This window comes from Heliangelus exortis, chromosome 2 (genome assembly GCF_036169615.1).
Source record: "Heliangelus exortis chromosome 2, bHelExo1.hap1, whole genome shotgun sequence".
Taxonomy (NCBI): Eukaryota; Metazoa; Chordata; class Aves; order Apodiformes; family Trochilidae; genus Heliangelus; species Heliangelus exortis.
In genome coordinates this window covers 5770495-5788959 of record NC_092423.1, presented here as the reverse complement: position 1 = coordinate 5788959, position 18465 = coordinate 5770495, and positions in this window count along the sequence as shown.

Here is an 18465-nt window from a genome sequence, read left to right as displayed (position 1 = left end):
ACTGAGGCATCACCTTTAGTCCCACCTTGGTCACTTTGCTCTACTCCATCTCATGGTCTACCTGGGTAAAAAAAAAAATAAATAAATAGGTAATTGCCTCATTTATCTGGGGTCATTTCTCCAGAGCAGAGGTTACAAGAAGTGCCAATGGTTTGGTACTGTAAGGTATCAAACAAACTTTTTAACAAACTGCACTAAATATTAAAAAAGCAAAGATAAAGGGACCGTGACATCTCCGCCAGATGACAGGACATGGGGCACTCATCAGACTGGAGCCAAGCCCAAAGCTGAATTGTGCTGCTCTCCTATCCCTCAGGATGGGCTGAGGGGCTCCCAGGGGTGAGCTCAAGAAATACAGGAGGAAGCTCATTAAAGCTGAGAACCTCAGGGGTTATTTTCATGATGGCAAGAATGTCCTCCATCTCCTAGGACAATCTCCAGCCAAATCAGGATGTGCAGCCACCCTGTAATGAATACTCACCCTCATTTAGGACATGACCATAAATGTTGCTACAGGAGCTGTAACAGAGAAAATGGTAGCACGTAAAGCTTGGAAAAAAATAATCAAGGCAGGGCTTTAATTTCTCTTTGGTTTCCTGGAGATACCAGGATTATCAAGAAATGAGGTGCATCTCTAACATGTCCAGGTACCACACATGCTGAGCATCAGCCCTAAGAGTTATTTGGGCTGTAAAAAGAGGTTGTCATGGGCAGCTTCTCAGAACTACAGAATTCTATCTCAAGTCCAAACCCACTTGTGGTATCTCAAATATGAGTACAGGTGCCCATGTTCATTTAACTAGAGCAGATAGAGGGTTGGGTTCACTTTGTGTGTTTGGTTTTTACCTTTAATTTTTTGGAAAAAAAAAAATTTTTTGTGGCAGATTTCTAGGGAAATTGTTGGCATTTTGGCACAAGTTCCTGCTTTGGAGGTTTTGTCAGCTCTGTACTGAGCAGGGCTCACTGGTGGTTCTCTCTGGTGAAAGGAAACCACGGATCACAGAGTCCATTGCTCATGGCACATGGTTTGGTTGGGTATATCAGCCCATAGAGGGGGGAAAGAACAACCCTGAAAAAGCTGCCACATCTCCAGACCTGTGCACCAAATATGCAACTTTGAATAAGTGATTCTTGGCACAGCTGCATCTGCAATGCTGCATCCTGGTCCCCCTTTCAGTTCCGTGTGCCACACAGAGCTCAGTGTCCTGACCCTTCATCCTCCATCTGGAGGACACCAGTGCCTGTCACTGCTTGGACAAAGAGGTCACACTGGCAGGGTCTTCTCACCCAGGTACAGTACCATAACCAAGACCTGGTCATGGCACCACCATGGCACCACTTGGCTCTCACCAGACTCAGAATTCTCTCATACGTTGAGGAGGAAGATTCCTGACAAGTGAGTCTCAGTTTTCAACTCATGACTTCATTGCTCAACAGATAAATTTGAGAAAAGACACAAACCTCGTTGCTTCTGACTGAAAAGAAGTGTTTCAATCTCTTTTCTGCTTGGAAAAGCCATTTTGTGACAGGCTGAGCGTGATGCCATAGCTCAAGCATGCTGGAAAACCAGGCTGGCCTGCTCCAAGGGAGAAAAATGTACATTACAATTGAGAGCTTTCCACCCATATCTCCCTTTCTCCAAGACCCAGCCACAGAACAGAAGGAGTTCACTCTCTTATACAACACAGCCACACATAACTCAGGGTTTCTGTGCTCTGATGATACTCTAGAGACAGCCTGCACATAACAAAAGGCTACAATGAACAGTTCTGCAAGACAATCCCACTCATTTCAGTGACACTCTTCTCAAAGAAAACGAAAAAAATCCAGAGATTAATGAAGAAATACCCAGAGTAAGATGACATTTGGATCAGGCCCTCTTTTAGGTTCTGTTTGCAGGAGTTCTTGGCTGTTTTTAGAGTCACCTCAACATGGCCAATGTCTTTCTGGCCATGGAGCCACCTGGGGGGGGATGTGCTGGAGAATGTCTCTGCTTCCCATGCAGAGGGTTTGGCTGTCAGAGCAGCCAAAGCACAAAGCAATGGAAGGAGCAGGGATTGCATTTGCTGCACGTGGTGTTTGTGTGACATGGCCGGTTCACACCAAGAAGTTTCCTTAGCCAACATTTCCTGAAGTCATACTTCAGGTTCTCTGCTGGAACAGAGCTGTGGGCTGCCTTGTGTGACACCCACAAGGGACCTTTTGAAGAGTGTGGAAGTCATTGTTTGAGTGCCATGAGCTGCTGAGCAGTATCTAGCAGCTACAATAAGTCACCAAGCCTCCTCAGCGTTCTTCTTTCCCTCCTTTCCCAGATCAGGACTAACTTTGTGGAGGACTGAACAGACCTTGTACTTCCATCCTTGTCTTCCACTCTAACTGTGCCTTTCCCTGTTTGAAGTACCAATCAGGAGGGACTGAAGCTAGGGGGAGGGGAGCATTTCCTAAAGATTTGGATTTTGAGAGATTTGGTGCAGATGAAAAACCCCATCAGGATGAAGATTCAGGCTTTGTTGTCCATGGCTCTAAATCAATGCAAGAGATTTTAAGACTTACCTCACGGATGCTCCTTTTTTTTCTAAGCTCCTGGGAGGGCTGCCACTTTTACACAAACCTCAGCAGACGGACTAACACCCTCTGGAGCTAAAAAATAGTTCCTGTTGTAGCCACATAATTGGGAGCATAATAAGCTCACATCTTTGGCAGAAAGGCACAGAGGTGAAACTGGTATCAGGCACCAAACAGAGTTTACAGCACCTTGAGTCCTCATATAGTCCTGACAGGGGTGATAATCACCACCTTGGTGAACACCAGGGTGCTGAGGTGTATGAACATCTAAATGAGGGATCAGCTCAGGCACTCAGGAGGATCCTGTCTGTGCTTTATAACAGGTGATATTGGAGAACTACATCCTTCTGACAGACATGGAGTTGGACCTGGAATCCAAAATTCTGTCGCCATTAGAGAAACTGCTACCTGGGAAAAGCATCAGGCAGCTGTGATCCTTTAGCACTTGGGCTTTATCCTCACTATAATTCACCTTCCTGCTAATAGAGATTAGATCAACACTGACAAGGAGCATGATGAAGTCTAAAAATGTCAGACAGCTGGAGAGCTGCTCTGATGATGGTTAAACCACCCAGTTCAGTTTCTGGGTGCTTTGTGGTTGGTTTAATGGGGCAACCTAAAGCAAATGGCAATAAGGGAGACCTGGTAATTTCCAAGCATCTTTACCTATATCTGTAATTTTTTCCCATGCATTTGTATACTTTTAAGGTCTGCAGCAAAATCTCTGAAATTCCTTGAAATGCCCCTTTGACACCTTGCAAATGCAACCTTGATCTCCATGGTATTTTTCCTGCCCAGGGTCACATCATCAGCAAGTGAACGTGTATATCCCACTGCAGATCCAACCCCAAGCCCTTGCAATGGCAGAGAAATTGGCTGTAACAGTAAAGCCATGCAGACAGGACACCAAAAGGGAAGCCTCTCCTTTTGGGCATTAAGTGTCCTGGGCTCTTTGATGGGATCTGTCTATCCTATATGAGGTAAAACACTCTAATGAAGTCACAGAACCATAGAATGGTTTGAAAAGGACCTTAAAGACCATCTAGTTCCAACTCCATGTCAAAGTTGCTGTCTTCAGAAGAGCTGAGTGCAGGAGGACACAGCTGCCACTTAGCTGAGTGCCTATAAGGAGATATCCATTCCATGAGGTTTGCCCAAGCTGAGCTTCTGAAAATCCTTCAGTGCTTTCCTTGATTTTCAGCCACTAAAGAGAAGATGCAGCTTGGCACTCCTGTGCTGCATTCAGTATAACTTTGATCTCTGGCTACAGCCTGTTGCTCATCAAAGTCTGCCCATGGAAGAGGTGGCCCTGATCATAGGTTGGACCTAATAATTCTTATGCCCCATCTTACTCACAAGAGGAAGATTGCACTGCTTCATCTTTCCAAGATGTGTCCTCTTTCCATGCCAGGCTTTATTATTGTTGATATTTTTCCTCTGTTGTCAGGTAGAATGCTAAGAGGCTGCCTCTTCAGGGGAGAAGGGACTAAAGTGTGAGGACCCCATTCTGCTGGGATTAACAACCTCTTGCATACTCAACAGTTGGTGTAATTTAAATAAAAGAGGGGGTTGGAGGAGAATTCCAGCCTAATTACACATTACAATGGTGTTGTGCTGCTTCTGGGAGACCAGCCAGGCATCTGGAAAGAGGTTCAGCTCCCAGCAGGGGGGAGGTGACAGGACTGAAGAGGGAAGGCTGGGGAGAACATACAACCAGAAGAGGGGTGGCCCAGGTTCAACAAGAATAAGGCAAAATTACCAACACCAGGCAGCATGGGCATGGGAGCCATGTGGGCAATCTCAGAGGTAAATCTGAGTTGTAGGTGTTTGAATTCCAGTTCCTCCAGCTGCCCTCAAACATTGCTGGAAGCCTCGAACCAGAAGCAGACACAATTCAGAGATGAACTTCTCACTTGTCATGGGGACACCTTGGAGGCCATCCCAAAACAGTGCCTAAGACCTCTGCTCCATTTAGGTGATGTTGGAGGCCATTTCAAAGAGTCAACCCAACACACAACCTCTTCTTCCTCTCCCATCAATGCACCAACTCAGAATGTTCAGTGGGAACAGGGCTTGTCTGCATCTTAATCCCTTTCAAGACACTGCTAAAATAATCTCCCAGCTTCTCCCCCCCTTGGACAAATCACCATTCCTTCCTGCACAAATTCCCAAGGCAGAGGTGGGGCTCCAGAACCGTCTTCCTCCACATTTTCCCTACATCCACAAGGCAGCAGCTGGGAATGGTGAGTAGATGTTGAACTCCTGTCCCTTGCAGACCAGGGGTGGTCTTCTCTTTCTTGGCATGTGAAACAGCAGAGGAAGGTGCCCTGGCAGCTGCTGTTTGAAAACACTCCTTAAGTGACTGTGAAGAGCCAGATGGACACCAGCCCTGAAGACTCAAGTGCCCTATTTAGGAGAGGGGATGCAGTGGATGACTGCAGATTTTGCATGCAGGCCCTCTCAAGTATTCTCCAGCCCTGGTTTGGAAGACTCCATCCAGGCTGGATCCACAGACATATCCAGATGTGCCAAGAAACTGCCGGAAGAAGCTTGGGGAGCTGAAGAGCAAGGAGCCAACCCATTTCACCAGGTCTTCAGCTGGTAACAATCCTCCCAGGCGAGTGGGAGAGGGGAAAAGCTCCAGATTTCATTCTTAATTCTCCAAGTTATTCATCCTACCCCCATTCCCCAGCATTAGGAAGGACAATGTTCCCTTATATGGTCAAGAAAAAGTGGAGAATATCTGCAATATATTCTCACATCTGTGCTCAGCTGAGCCTGGCCAGCTTGTCCTGTGAATGCAGAGGTCCTCACTGCCAAGAGCTGGGGAGCAAAATGCCTCCACCCTGCTGGGAGAAGGCAGGCAAGGGGGATAAACAGATTCGGGTGGAAACATCACAGAATGGATCACATTAAGCAACACTGCTCTTGGGTTTCTGGTATCTGATCTGGGAGGTTTTCCCGTGCAAGCCTGGAACCCTTTGGGAAAAGGCAAATTGCAAATGTGGAGTGAACAGTAAAAAAATGCTGCAAGTCCTGGGGAAGTAACTAGAATGGGGCATGGAGACCCCAAAAGGACTCAGAAGGAAACTGGTCCTGCCTACTGAGACAAAAAAGTGCCATTCCCTAATGTAATTCTCTAACATCTTCTTGCCTGATAAGAAAGTCAAAGTTTTAACCTGTGAAATATCAGAAGAAAAAAGGAGGGCTCAGACAGGCTCTTCAGAGAAAAAGGGGCAACACCACTGGGAATATCCTTCCAACAGATAGGAATAGTGGAGAGGGAGATGTTGCCACATTTCTCTGCTGATGGAGAATGCTGCTTTGGAGTTTTAGATACCAATGGCTATGCCACAAGAGCATGACCTATCTAAAAGATTGCCCAGGAAGTGTTTGTCTAATAATAACATTCTTAATCACGTTGATTTCTTCCACCCAGATGTCCTCTACTTTCTTTCAGACAGGATTCAAGGGATGGGGTTTGTTTTTTGCAGGACACTTGTATGCACATTAGGGAGAACTAAGCACGTTTTGAAGTGCAATCCCCAAGTCTAATAAAAAGTCATTTTGTAGTCCTGAAGGCATGACACATATTGCATCCATATGGTGAAACCTAGAGCAACATGGCCACATACAAACCAGATTCAAGCATTGTCTGGGGTCATGCTACCCAGGCCAAAACCATCCCACAGTGCATGCTGGTAATGAGAACATCCTTGCTTGTGACCCTCTGGTCTCAAAAAAGGGTCCTACCAATTCACAAGATGTCCTGCTCTGCCCTGCTACTGCCTTGATCTTGGCTCCAAGCCCAAAATCTCACAAGGAGAAGGGGTAGGAAGGAGGCAGCAAGGTGGGCTCAAAGACATCCCATGTGTTTCCTTCCTGCTTCCCATTTCCAAACCAACCAGAGGATGTTCCAGGCCTAAGGACCTGACAGGAATCAGAGGTTGCTAAGGTTGGGCTGGGGCTCAGGAACTGTCTCAAGTCATGGAGAGGAGGAAAGAGTCAGAACCTCGTCCTGATTGACTCAGATTTCTTTCATCTGATGAGCATTTGGATTCAACCTGTGATGAGGCAGAAGAGAGGATTAATCTGGTTAAGTAAGCTGTAGCTGGTTGAAAGGAAACACAGAATTTCAGAGCCTGGCAGTGCTGCTCACAAGCCCTCTCACCAACTTCAGCTCCAAGGAGCTATGGATGCTCTAGAAATCAGAGCCTTTTTGTGTCAAGCTTCATATCTGAGGACCTAAACAGAGGCTCTCTCATTTCCAAAGGTATGAAGAACCTTTCTTTCTCCTCTATTGGCTTTTGTTGTTGCTTTAAAACTAGCACACTTTAAAAAAAAATCCCTTAACATGTAACTAGCATTTGGGAAGCATCCTGCTCCAGAACAGTTTCACAAGCCAAAAAATGCTTTGATTCCTAGGAAAGACCTTTCCTCACATATAGCATATTCTCCAAAACAGGCATCTTAAAAGCACCTTTTTTTAAAAACAAACAAACAAACAAACAAAACAGGCAGTAACCCATCCAATGTACTCAGTGCTGGTGAGGCCACACCTCGAGTCTTGTGTCCAGTTCTGGGCCCCTCAGCTCAGGAAGGAGATTGAGGTCCTGGAGCAGGTCCAAAGGAAGCAACTGGGCTGGCGAAGGGACTCGAGCACAGATCCTATGAGGAGAGGCTGAGGGAGCTGGGGGTGTTCAGCCGGGAGAAGAGGAGGCTCAGGGGAGACCTCATCACTCTCTCCAACTCCCTGAAAGGAGGTTGGAGCCAGGGGGGGGTTGGGCTCTTTTCCCAGGCAACTCTCAGCAAGACAAGAGGGCACAAGAGGTCTCAAGTTGTGCCAGGGGAGGTTTAGGTTGGACATTAGAAAGAATTTCTTTAGGGAGAGGGTGATCAGCCATTGGAATGGGCTGCCCAGGGAAGGGGTGGATTCTCCATCCCTGGAGATATTTCAAAAGAGCCTGGATGTGGCACTCAGTGCCATGGGCTGGGAACTGCAGCGGGAGTGGATCAAGGGTTGGACTTGATGATCTCTGAGGTCCCTTCCAACCCAGCCAATTCTATGATTCTATGATTCTATGATTCTATGTCACCCAGCACTTGCAAAACACCCACTATCTCCACATCCTAGAGACTATGTGGTATTAGGGAAATACAAAGCCCTACTGTGGTGATGAAAAGTCCCCCAGGCTTTGATTTTCTCCTGAAGGCCTTATGAAGAGACACTGCTGGTAGGATGCTCTCTGCCCTTCGCCTGCTCCAAACATTTTGCCCCTTTCTGCCAGCTCTGTAGCAAAATCATCCCTGCCCAACACACACAGAATTAAAACTGCTTTCCCTGTGTTGAACAAGAGGTGATGGGATGAAAATGCACAGGAAAATTTTGGCACTGGCTAATTAGGCTTTGTTTTTAAGTAGGTAACGAGGTGCAGCTGCAATACTCCCTAATCCCATAGCTGCAAATGAGAGACAAAACATGTTCCCATTGCACAGATGTCACTTAACTCTGTGCTCCTCTGGGGACAGCCTTTCTGGAAACAGCTTTTGAGCATCCCTTGAAGGGGGGGTGGAGGAAGGGAGGCAGACTCTGACTCAGGAGACTGCATCCGGACCCAAGACTGAGCTGACATGGGAAGGGAATATCAAGACCATGTGTATATGGTCACTGCTGTGCACTTAAATATATCAGTGACTGAAAAGCACCTTTTGCTGCTAATGCCATGATGTTTCTGGGCACTGCAGGTCAGCCTGAAGGTCAGGAGTCCTCTGGTCTCCATCTTCAAACCACAGCTGGGATATGGCCAACAAAAAGGTAACAATTTTTTCATGAAAAGATCTCTAGAAAGGAAATTCCCTTTATGAAGTGGACACAGCCAGGATGGTTTCCCAACCTCTGGTAGCTTTCTTACCTGTTCTGCTTCCTCCTTGGTGGTGGGGAGAGCAGGTGATGTGATCCCTGCACCCCCCTGCTGCTGTCCTCACTGGGGCAGTGAGTACCAGCCCTGTCCCCTCTCCCTTCGCAGGCTCCCACCTCTTTTTTTAAATCAAATTTCCCCTGGATTCATCAGTTCTGTTATAGTCAGAGAGGATCCCAACAATGCCATTTTGCCATGTCTGCTTTTCTCATGCTTTATGATCAAAACCAGTGAGGTCTCGCAGAGCCAAGGTCCTCTGAAAATCCATCGGATCCTGAAGCAGAGGTTGTGTTTTGTGTAAGTAAATATGATTTAATTACTGTGTGGGAAGCTCTGGAAATCCTGCAAGGATGAAGCTCCCTCCAGCCAAGTGCCTTGCAGACGTGTGTGGTGACAAGTTCCCTGCTTTAAAGACCTTCACCCAACCTTCTGCAGCTGGGATGGAGGGAAATGCCTGAAAACGAGGACATTCTCCCCAAAAGTAAGGTGTAAGCGCCCTCTTGTGTCCTCGGAGGAGGCCAAGTGAGTTACTTGAAAATAGACGGGTGCAAGCTCTTCTTCAGACCGTTTTGCAAAATTTGGGAATACCAAATGCCCAAAGTGCAGAAGATGGGGGAACAGGAAGTTCTCCCAGTGTGACAGCATCATCCTGGGAGAATTTGCATCGCTTGCACTCAATGCAGTGAAAAGGACCATACAGAGACACAGTCAGAAAACCCAGCCCAGAGCCCACCATGCTCCTTGAGCAAAGAAGTGCAGGGAGGAAAGTGCCAGATGGAGGACAGAAGTGAGGGCATTTGGGAAAATAAACCAAGCAGAAATTTATCTTTAACTAGAAGGGCTTTTTTCTGAAAAGCATATTTTTGCCTTCTAGATCCTTTTGAGAATGGGATGTGGTGATGTGGTTAAGAGACAAGCTTAGGGCATCTTCCAAGGAGCTTTTACTACCTGAACAAGCCTAGGTACCTTGATACCACTTTGGTACCACTCTCCAGATGTATTCCCTCTGCATGGCTTGGTGCTACTGTGAGGACAAGGACAGCAGCCAAGTGTGTGGCACCAACAGTGTCCATCCATTGAAAAGGGCTCCAACCAAGGTACCTCGTCCCTGGACACACACACCTGTGCAAGCAAAACCCTTGAGCACCAACAGAAGAAAAACATCTCAGGATCTGTCTCTTGTGCTCACCCATCTGTGAGTGGGATGCTCCAGGGAGAGCAGGTGATGGATCCAAGTCTCCATCCATGGTCAGCAGGCAGCCCTGGGCAGGGGGTTCAGAACAACCACCATAGGAAAAAGATGGCCTTGGAATGAAATTATTGGGAAATAATAATTCAACAGCCACCCAAACCCACCACCCTCAGTGGTCCTGACTTCCTTGGGGTGGGCAACCTCCCTCAGTGCACTTAGGGTGTACCCTTGGCCACTTCACAGCAGACCCTCTGAAGTCAGGGTAGCCATGAATGTTCAGCCCTTTGGGACAAAGATATTACAGCAGCTTATAGGGGGAAAAGTACTGATTAAAATACTGATGATGGAGAACTCACACAAAGGGCTTGATAAATATCATACCGAGAGTGTGCACCTCTGAAGATGAGACAGAGAATGGAGTTGTAAATAAAGAAATGAAGCTCAGAAATAAAATGAGCTCACAAGCAAGGAAAGGGGATAACACCTCTGCAGCTCAGGGTTTATTCACCCAGCATCTGCCCACAGGTAATCCTGAGTTTGCTGTACAGACAGCAGAAGTGTCTGGCTGAGCAGACAGCAGCATCACCAAACCATCTCCTCACCCCCCCTGTGTGATTTCTGCTCCCTGACTCCCCTCCCTCTGCAGTTCCCACGGGGTTTTGCCTCCTCAGAGGCACTTCAGGCTCCTGAGGGCACATACTGTCCCCTGCCTGCCAACACACTGGTCCAGATGGCCCCACAGTGTTGCAGACCATCCTGGTGGGGATGTCCCCAGGGCTCTCCTCATGTTCAGCAGCTGTGGGATGCACGCAGGCAGCCTCTGAATCCTGGAGTGCATCATTTCTCACTGCCCAACATCTCTTTCTGTGTTTTGAGTGAATGGTGGCATCGTGGGCTGGGAGGTTTCAGGCTTCACAAATATTTCTCTTCACAGCTAAAGAAAGGCTGGAACACGTCTCTTATTTTTCCCTGTTCTGCCTCTGAGACCAGGGGAAGCACACCACTGCTCACAATAGCACTAATAATATGAAATAAATCTCACTCAGATCCTGCTTTGGTATAAAAATGTTTCCTCCTTATTCCCATCTTTCCACGAATCCAGATTATTTCTTAACAGTCAATGTGATGAGCCAAGCTGGCAAAGTGAATGCAGCTCAGTGGCTCAGGAATACAGCTCCTCAGTGAGGACTTGCAGCCATGGAAATGCAATAAATCTGACACCCAGCCAGTGCACCCATAGCCTCCAAGACCTTGCAGCCTGCTGCAAGAAAACCAGCACATCTCTGGGATGTTCAGCTGACAGCTCATTCTGGTCTCTGATCTTGGAGAACAACCCAGACCTGGGGGGAGATGGGGGGGGGGGGGTGGGTTGTGCAATAAAAAGCTGTTTTTAAGGCTAACAAGAGGATTTTGGAGTTCTGACACCTGCAAGACTGATGCAGTTCTGCCCCATTCCTATCCCCTGGCTCCTAACCCCTTTCCCTACTCCTAACCACTCACCAGGAGGGAACTCAGCCCAGAGATGGAGCTGCATGGTGATGGCAGCTGCCAAGCACCCCAGCCAGCTGAAAATCTCCCAGGCAGCTCTCAGTCAGACAAGAGGCCATGGGCTTAAACTCTGCCAGGGGAGGTTTAGGTTGGATATTAGGAAGAAATTCTTCACGGAGAGGGTTATCAGGCATTGGAATGGGCTGCCCAGGGAGGGGATGGATTCTCCATCCCTGGAGGTTTTTAAGAAAAGACTGAATGTGCACTCAGTGCCATGGTGGTAGTGGATCAAGGGTTGGACTTGATGAGCTCAGAGGTCCTTTTCAACCCAGCTGATTGTAGGATTCTGTGTTGGAGATGGAGCAGGGCTGTCTGGGCTGGACCCTGGGCCCCCATCACCCCCTCAGCACCAGTGGGTCCTTCTGCAGCCATCGTGCTCCAGATGTGCTCAGGGCTGGGAGCAATGGAGCAACACATTTTCCTCCTCTGAGAATCCCAAACCAGGCTTGTTGCTTGCCCACCGTGTGGGGTCTGGTGGCAGGGCAGAAGTGCAGGGCTTGAGCTGCTCCTTGTCCCCTCATCTGCCCTGTTGAGCCCAACACAGGGGGCATCTTCCTCTCACCTAGCTTTACACTCACTCATGTTCCCAAGAACAGATCTTAGCAGATTTCCCAGGGGTCTTCTGCAAGGCTTGTGGTCAGGGCTGGCAGGCAGCAGAACTGCTCTGCAGAGGTCCCTTTCCTCTGAGTCACCACTTTCAGGCACAAAGTTTGCTGTGCCAGTAGCCCCTGTTGCAGGCATGGAGGATGAAGACACCTCAGTGGCCACCAAACCTTTGCATATCATTCAAACAACCCAAAAAAATGCACTGCAAACTCTTCACAAGGGTGTATTTGCCACGAAGAGGGCAGAGATGCTGAGGGGCTGCTGCTGCCTTTTCCCTTCTTTCAGCATCAATCAGGGTATTCTCCAGCTCAGTAAAAAAAGTGGGGGAAACAGAAGCTTTTGTCCCATATTAAGGCTGCACCCAGCCCACAGAATTCACACACAGACACACACACACACTCACTCACAGAGCCTCCTGGCATCTTAGAAGCAGCCAGGAAATATTTCCTTCTCACAAGAAATGTATTTTTTGCTGGTTTTAATTTTCAGAGCTTCCAGGGGGAGGGAAGATACTTTTCAACAAGAAGCTGAAGCCTGAACAATCTGCAGTTTCACATTCTGCTGGGGAGGTTGGAAGAAACATCCAACCCCAAACACTTTCATAAAACCATCTCAGGCAACCATCCCTTTCTGCAGGAAAAGCCCATGAACAAAACCATGACCAGCCCAAAGGAACACTGCATGCCTGTACACTCAGAATGAGATGATCTATACGCTCAAGACTGACTATTTTAAAATAAAAAAAAAAAAAAAAAAAAAAAGGAGAGAGAGAAAAAGGAGTGAATGGGACAAGCAGAGCTCAGGGTGAGGAGAGTCAGATTTTACTTGCATGGGTTTATTTGCATTCAAAACTTAAAGGTAGCTCTAGTTTCCTTCCTTCCTTCCTTCCTTCCTTCCTTCCTTCCTTCCTTCCTTCCTTCCTTCCTTCCTTCCTTCCTTCCTTCCTTCCTTCCTTCCTTCCTTCCTTCCTTCCTTCCTTCCTTCCTTCCTTCCTTCCTTCCTTCCTTCCTTCCTTCCTTCCTTCCTTCCTTCCTTCCTTCCTTCCTTCCTTCCTTCCTTCCTTCCTTCCTTCCTTCCTTTCTTTTTTCCTGCCTTCCTTCCTTTCTACCTTCCTTACTTCCTTCCTTACTTCCTTCCTTACTTCCTTCCTTCCTTCCTTCCTTACTTCCTTCCTTCCTTCCTTCATGGGGGATTTTGGGCACAGTCATTTGCCTTCAGCAACAGCTCAGGAAACCTCATTTCACCTCGGGCCTGCAGCACTGGACCCTGCTCTGCAGGGGAAATCCCACATCCCCCTCCCCAGTGTCAGAATAGGGGGTCCCATGGTGTGTCTGGCCACATCATGAGGTCCAAGAAAGATGGATCCAACTAAGGATTCACTCAGCTGGATCCAGCCACAAAATCCACCAGGGGTACAGGGCAAAGCCAGTTCTAAGCAGCAGCAGTTTGGGGAGATGAGTCCCATCCTAAAGGGGGGAGCTCCCACTCTGTGGTTCAGGTTGTGAGAGTTGAGAGGAGCCCATCAAGGTGTAGCCTCTGGCCATGGTGAGGATGACCTCAGGATGCTTCATGTGGGCTGGTGGTGGTGCTTCACCTGAGATCATTACTCAAGGACTTCTCTGCTCCTTGGGGAGATGATGGTGAGGGCAATTCCAGACCAGGAAACACATCCCTGCTGCTGTCCCTCAGCTTGGTCCCTCATGCCCCACGAAACAGGCAGCTCAAAGTCATTGTTCAGTGGAGGTTGGGGAGTTTTGGGTGCCAGGCAGTCTTGGGGAGAGGTAAGGAAACATGATCAGAAAACTCCAGTTTTCTGAAGAGGCTGTTTCTGGGAAGGGTTGGTTGCAATAGCAGTCCTGACTTAAAAATATATTTTAACTGTCACACATGATCAAATCATTAATTTGGCATCTTTAAAACCCCAACGGGACCTGTGTCCTCATTCCAAAGTCTAAGTGACACTTCTCATCTCAAGAAATCTTGTGTCTGGAAGTTCAGGATGTTTTCCATCCCAAACCTCCCCAGGTCCTACAGGCTACACAATCACTGTTCTCACAATCAGACCCTAAAGCTCTGAAACAAGGGCCATCAGGAGCCTGCTCTCCATGTGAATGTGTTGGGACCAGTGTTTCATTTTCTTACAGCCTAGGGTGAACTTCACCTTCACAGACCCTGCTGTCATGGGTGAGCTTACCTGCAGCAAGGGATGGGGCCTGGGGGCCACATCTTAGCTCCACTCAAGTTCAAGGTGCCTCTAATTTCCAGTATCTCATGCCAAGGTCTCTGTAAAAGCTGGAAACTGAATTGGACTTGGATGTCCCCACGCTCTGAACCCTACAACCTTGGCCATCTCTGCAACACAACCTCCACCTCAACCTGAGACAGTGGAGTCTGAAAAACTTCCAATTTTCAATCTTTTTCTTTCCTTAAGGAAACCAGAGGCCATCTGACTTTTCTGGAAGCAGATTACTGAAATTCCTACCCCGGTACTTCCAGTCTTCATAAAACCCAGGTACTACAGAGGTCTCCCAAGGAAACCCAAGCTTTCCTAAAATGAAAAAAAAAAAAGGAAAAAGAAAAAATGGAAATAAGGTTTGGCGGTCTGCAGCAGGGAGCATTCAAAGGGAGTGTGCATCTCTGGAGGTTCTTGCAGTGGTTTTCTTGTGCTTGCCCCCACATTTGTGTTTAAGAACACTGGGGTGAAACCAGAGCCCCAAGGTCTCAGGGGACACAAACAGCCCAGGGCTCCCTCCCCAGCACGTGCTGATGCTGTGGAAGCTCATTAAAATGAGGCAACTGATGCACCAGCTGTAAATGCAAAGACAGGTCTTTTCAAATAAGCCCCATTAGTTCCACATGTGTGTTTGATAGATAATTTTCTGGCTACTTAACATGAAACCAATAATTATGGAAATGACTGCAAGGCTCCAGATACTTTCCGCAAGAAAAAAGATGGAGACCAGAGAGAAAGTTATACCAGAGAATTTGCAGGGATTTTTCCTCCCCTAATGCATCCATCCTTAGTTAACTGTGAGTGCTGAGCCCTGCTCAGCAGAGCAAAGGAAAGAAGTGGGCTCTGCCAGCATCAGCTCCTGGAGCTCTGCCATGCCTCCAGCTACAGGATTAAACACTCACAGTGCAGCCACATGCACAACCCTGAAGCCAAGCAGGCAAACATTTCTCCTTAACCCCCCCCAAAAAAGATGGGAAAAACATGCTGGAGAGAACACAAATCCTGGCTTTTTCCTCCACTGTTAGTACCAGGTTTGCTGTGGATTCCCTGACAGGGGATCAGAGCTGGAGGAGGTGCACATCACCACCAGTATTTTTCAGAACACCATTTAGGCATCAATCCATTTATAACAAAGAGCAGCTCTCTGTTCATTCCCAAGTTGATTTATTCCTCCCCCGCCCCATGCTCTCTCACACCCTGCACCATCCCACCAAGCCCCTGACCAACGGGGCCCAAACCCGTGGGCAGCAAAGCAGGACAGGATGGACATAGGGGAAAAAAAAGAGGAACGTGCACAGTTTTAATGGGGATACAGCTATAAAAACAAGATTATAAAACAAAATAAACCCCCCCCCGCAAAAAAAAAGAAAAAAAAAAAAGAAAAGAAAAAGAAAAAAAAAAAGAAAAAATAAATATAAAAAAAAATAAAGAAGAAGTAAAAAATAGAGGTGGTTATGTAAATCACTGTCCCTGTCTGCTCAGCACAAATCTGCTGTGGGCTTAGGTCAGGCCATTTGACACAGCTAGAAATAATTGTCTGTGTTAACCATTAGTAGCTCCCAGTTCAAAGTTCCCCCCACAGCTGCCTCTGTTCCTGCCTGTGCTGCCTCTCCTGCCTCTCCTGGCTGCTGCCCACTGCCTAAGCCAGGTACAGGCAATGCTGCCCCCCCCTGCTTCTGCCTGTGATAGAGAGCTCAGTACCTTGGCAGGGGATCACAGACTGGTAGAATCAGAATTTTTTTTGTTGGAAAAGACCTTTATCATCAAGTATAATCATTAACCCAGCACTGCCAGGGCTACCACTAAACCATGTCCCTCAGCATCATATCTATGTGGCTATTAAATTCCTCCAGGGATGGTGACTCCACCATTCCCCTGGGCAGCCTGGGCCAGAGTCTGAAAACCCTTTCAGTGAAGAAATTTTTCCTAATATCCAACCCAAACCTCCCCTAGCACAACTTGAGACCATTTCCTCCTGTCCTATTGCTTTGTTACCCACTAAAACCTTCTTTCAGGTAGTTGTAGCAAATCATGAGGTCTCCCCTCAGCCTCCTTTTTTCTGAGCTACATACCCAAAGTTCCCTCAGCTGCTCCTTGTAAGACTTGTGCTCCATACCCTTCCCCAGCTTTGGTGACTTTCTTTGGCTGTGACACCAAAGAGCAGCATCCAGCCACCAAGTCCTGCTCTGTCCTGGCTGGCCAGATCAAGTGTCCTCAGTGTCCCCACAAGGTAATCTGACCATAACAAACAAAACCAAACAGCAGACCTTACTGTTCCCAGTTTGGGGGTCAGGAGATGTCCTGGCTGGGGGATAAAACCTCATAGTGCCTGGAATGAAGCTCCAGCTCCTACCCTGGAGAAGACCAAAGCTGCAGTCACAGGACAAAGAAGGGTGATGGGCTCTAACAAGTGGAGTTGTGTAGCTACAGAGTGATGTGTCAGAGGCATCACTTTGCTGCCCAGCCCTATGGAAGCACCTGGAGGACTTTCTACCTCCCTGCTTATTTTCTTCAGGGAAATCCCCTGAAGGGATTTTGGTTGATTGAGGGAAAAGGGTGTGACTTGGCCATGTGTACTTGCCCCTGTACTCAGTGCTGGTGAGGCCACACCTCGAGTCCTGTGTCCAGTTCTGGGCCCCTCAGCTCAGGAAGGAGATCGAGGTCCTGGAGCAGGTCCAAAGGAGGCAACTGGGCTGGCGAAGGGACTCGAGCACAGATCCTATGAGGAGAGGCTGAGGGAGCTGGGGGTGTTGAGGCTGGAGAAGAGGAGGCTCAGGGGAGACCTCATCACTCTCTACAACTCCCTGAAAGGAGGTTGGAGGCGGGGGGGGTTGGGCTCTTTTCCCAGGCAACTCTCAGCAAGACAAGAGGGCACAAGAGGTCTCAAGTTGTGCCAGGGGAGGTTTAGGTTGGACATTAGAAAGAATTTCTTTAGGGAGAGGGTGATCAGCCATTGGAATGGGCTGCCCAGGGAAGGGGTGGATTCTCCATCCCTGGAGATATTTCAAAAGAGCCTGGATGTGGCACTCAGTGCCATGGGCTGGGAACTGCAGCGGGAGTGGATCAAGGGTTGGACTTGATGATCTCTGAGGTCCCTTCCAACCCAGCCAATTCTATGATTCTATGATTCTATGATTCTATGATTTATTACAATGAGAAAAGGCCAGCATGGCTTCTTAAAACATCTTGGCAGTCTTCTCTCCTAGGGTAAGGCCACACAGAGAAGTCCTCAGGATGGAGGTGCACTTAAGCAACATGGTTGTTCCCCCCCTTCTGCAGGAAACAGGAGAAGTATTTATTTGTGGTTGGGTGTTCTTTCTCTCTTGACATGCTAGGCCACCACATTTTATTTTAGAGCCAAGTACATCTGGAAAGGCCCTTCCAGGAGCCCAGTCAGTGCTGAGCTCTTTGCTCCCCTTCAAGAAGAGGAGCAGAGCAGCGAAAAGAAAAATTGCTTCCCAACCAGGGCAAGAGATGCTTGGGTTGGTGACTGGGAAGAGCATCTGAGGGCCAGGGAAGAACATGTGCAGAACGGTCCCCACAGCTCCTCCTTGTGCCACCTCCTCCACCTGGGCAAACAACTGAAGCTCAGAAGTTGCATTCCAGGAAAGTTCCTGGTTTCTACAAGAAATTATTTCCAGCTTCTTACAAGGCAAGATACAAACCCCAGGAGACTTCAAGAGTCATGCTGTTGATTCTGAGAGGGAAAGGTGTTTTGGTGACTGGTACAGACTGGTCCCCAGTGCTGTGATTTGGTACCTGGGGGCAAGTTACCCCAATTCAGGCACTTTTCTACTCAGACCAGTGGAGCTACTTACAGTATTGCAAATAATGTAATGAGAGAAGCCAGGAATAGGACTTGTGGAAGTTTGTCCTGGACAGCAGCAACTAAGGGTGAGAAAAACGACCATCCCAGCAGTGTCCAGGTGTGCATAGCTCTGACATTGCTCCTTCTTTGATCTGGAACCTACCACTTCTTATCAGGGACTGTTGCTGAGGGACAATTCATTCCCATCTTTCCACAGATATTTGCTAATGGGGCAAACGTGCTGCACCTCTGACAGTGAGGTCTAAAATCACCATGAGCTGAGCAGGACACCAAGCAGAGCCCATGGCTGAAGAACCATCCTAGGGCACTGTAATCCTGGCAAAACCAGTTTCACATCACACTTTATCTACTGAGTGTGCCTTGGAGCTATGCAGACAATAGTTTCATGCAGTCTTTTTATGGAGAGAGGAACTGTTTAGCAGTAGTCCCCAACATAATTCATGGGTCTTTAAGCAGCCTCTATTGCTCACTATTGGATGGACTGAAATGTTCATTTTTTCCTTCTGTCAGGCAAATCCTTCTTCTCTAAATTAAGTATCTGACATGGAAGCCACCCAGCTTGTTTTGCCCATGC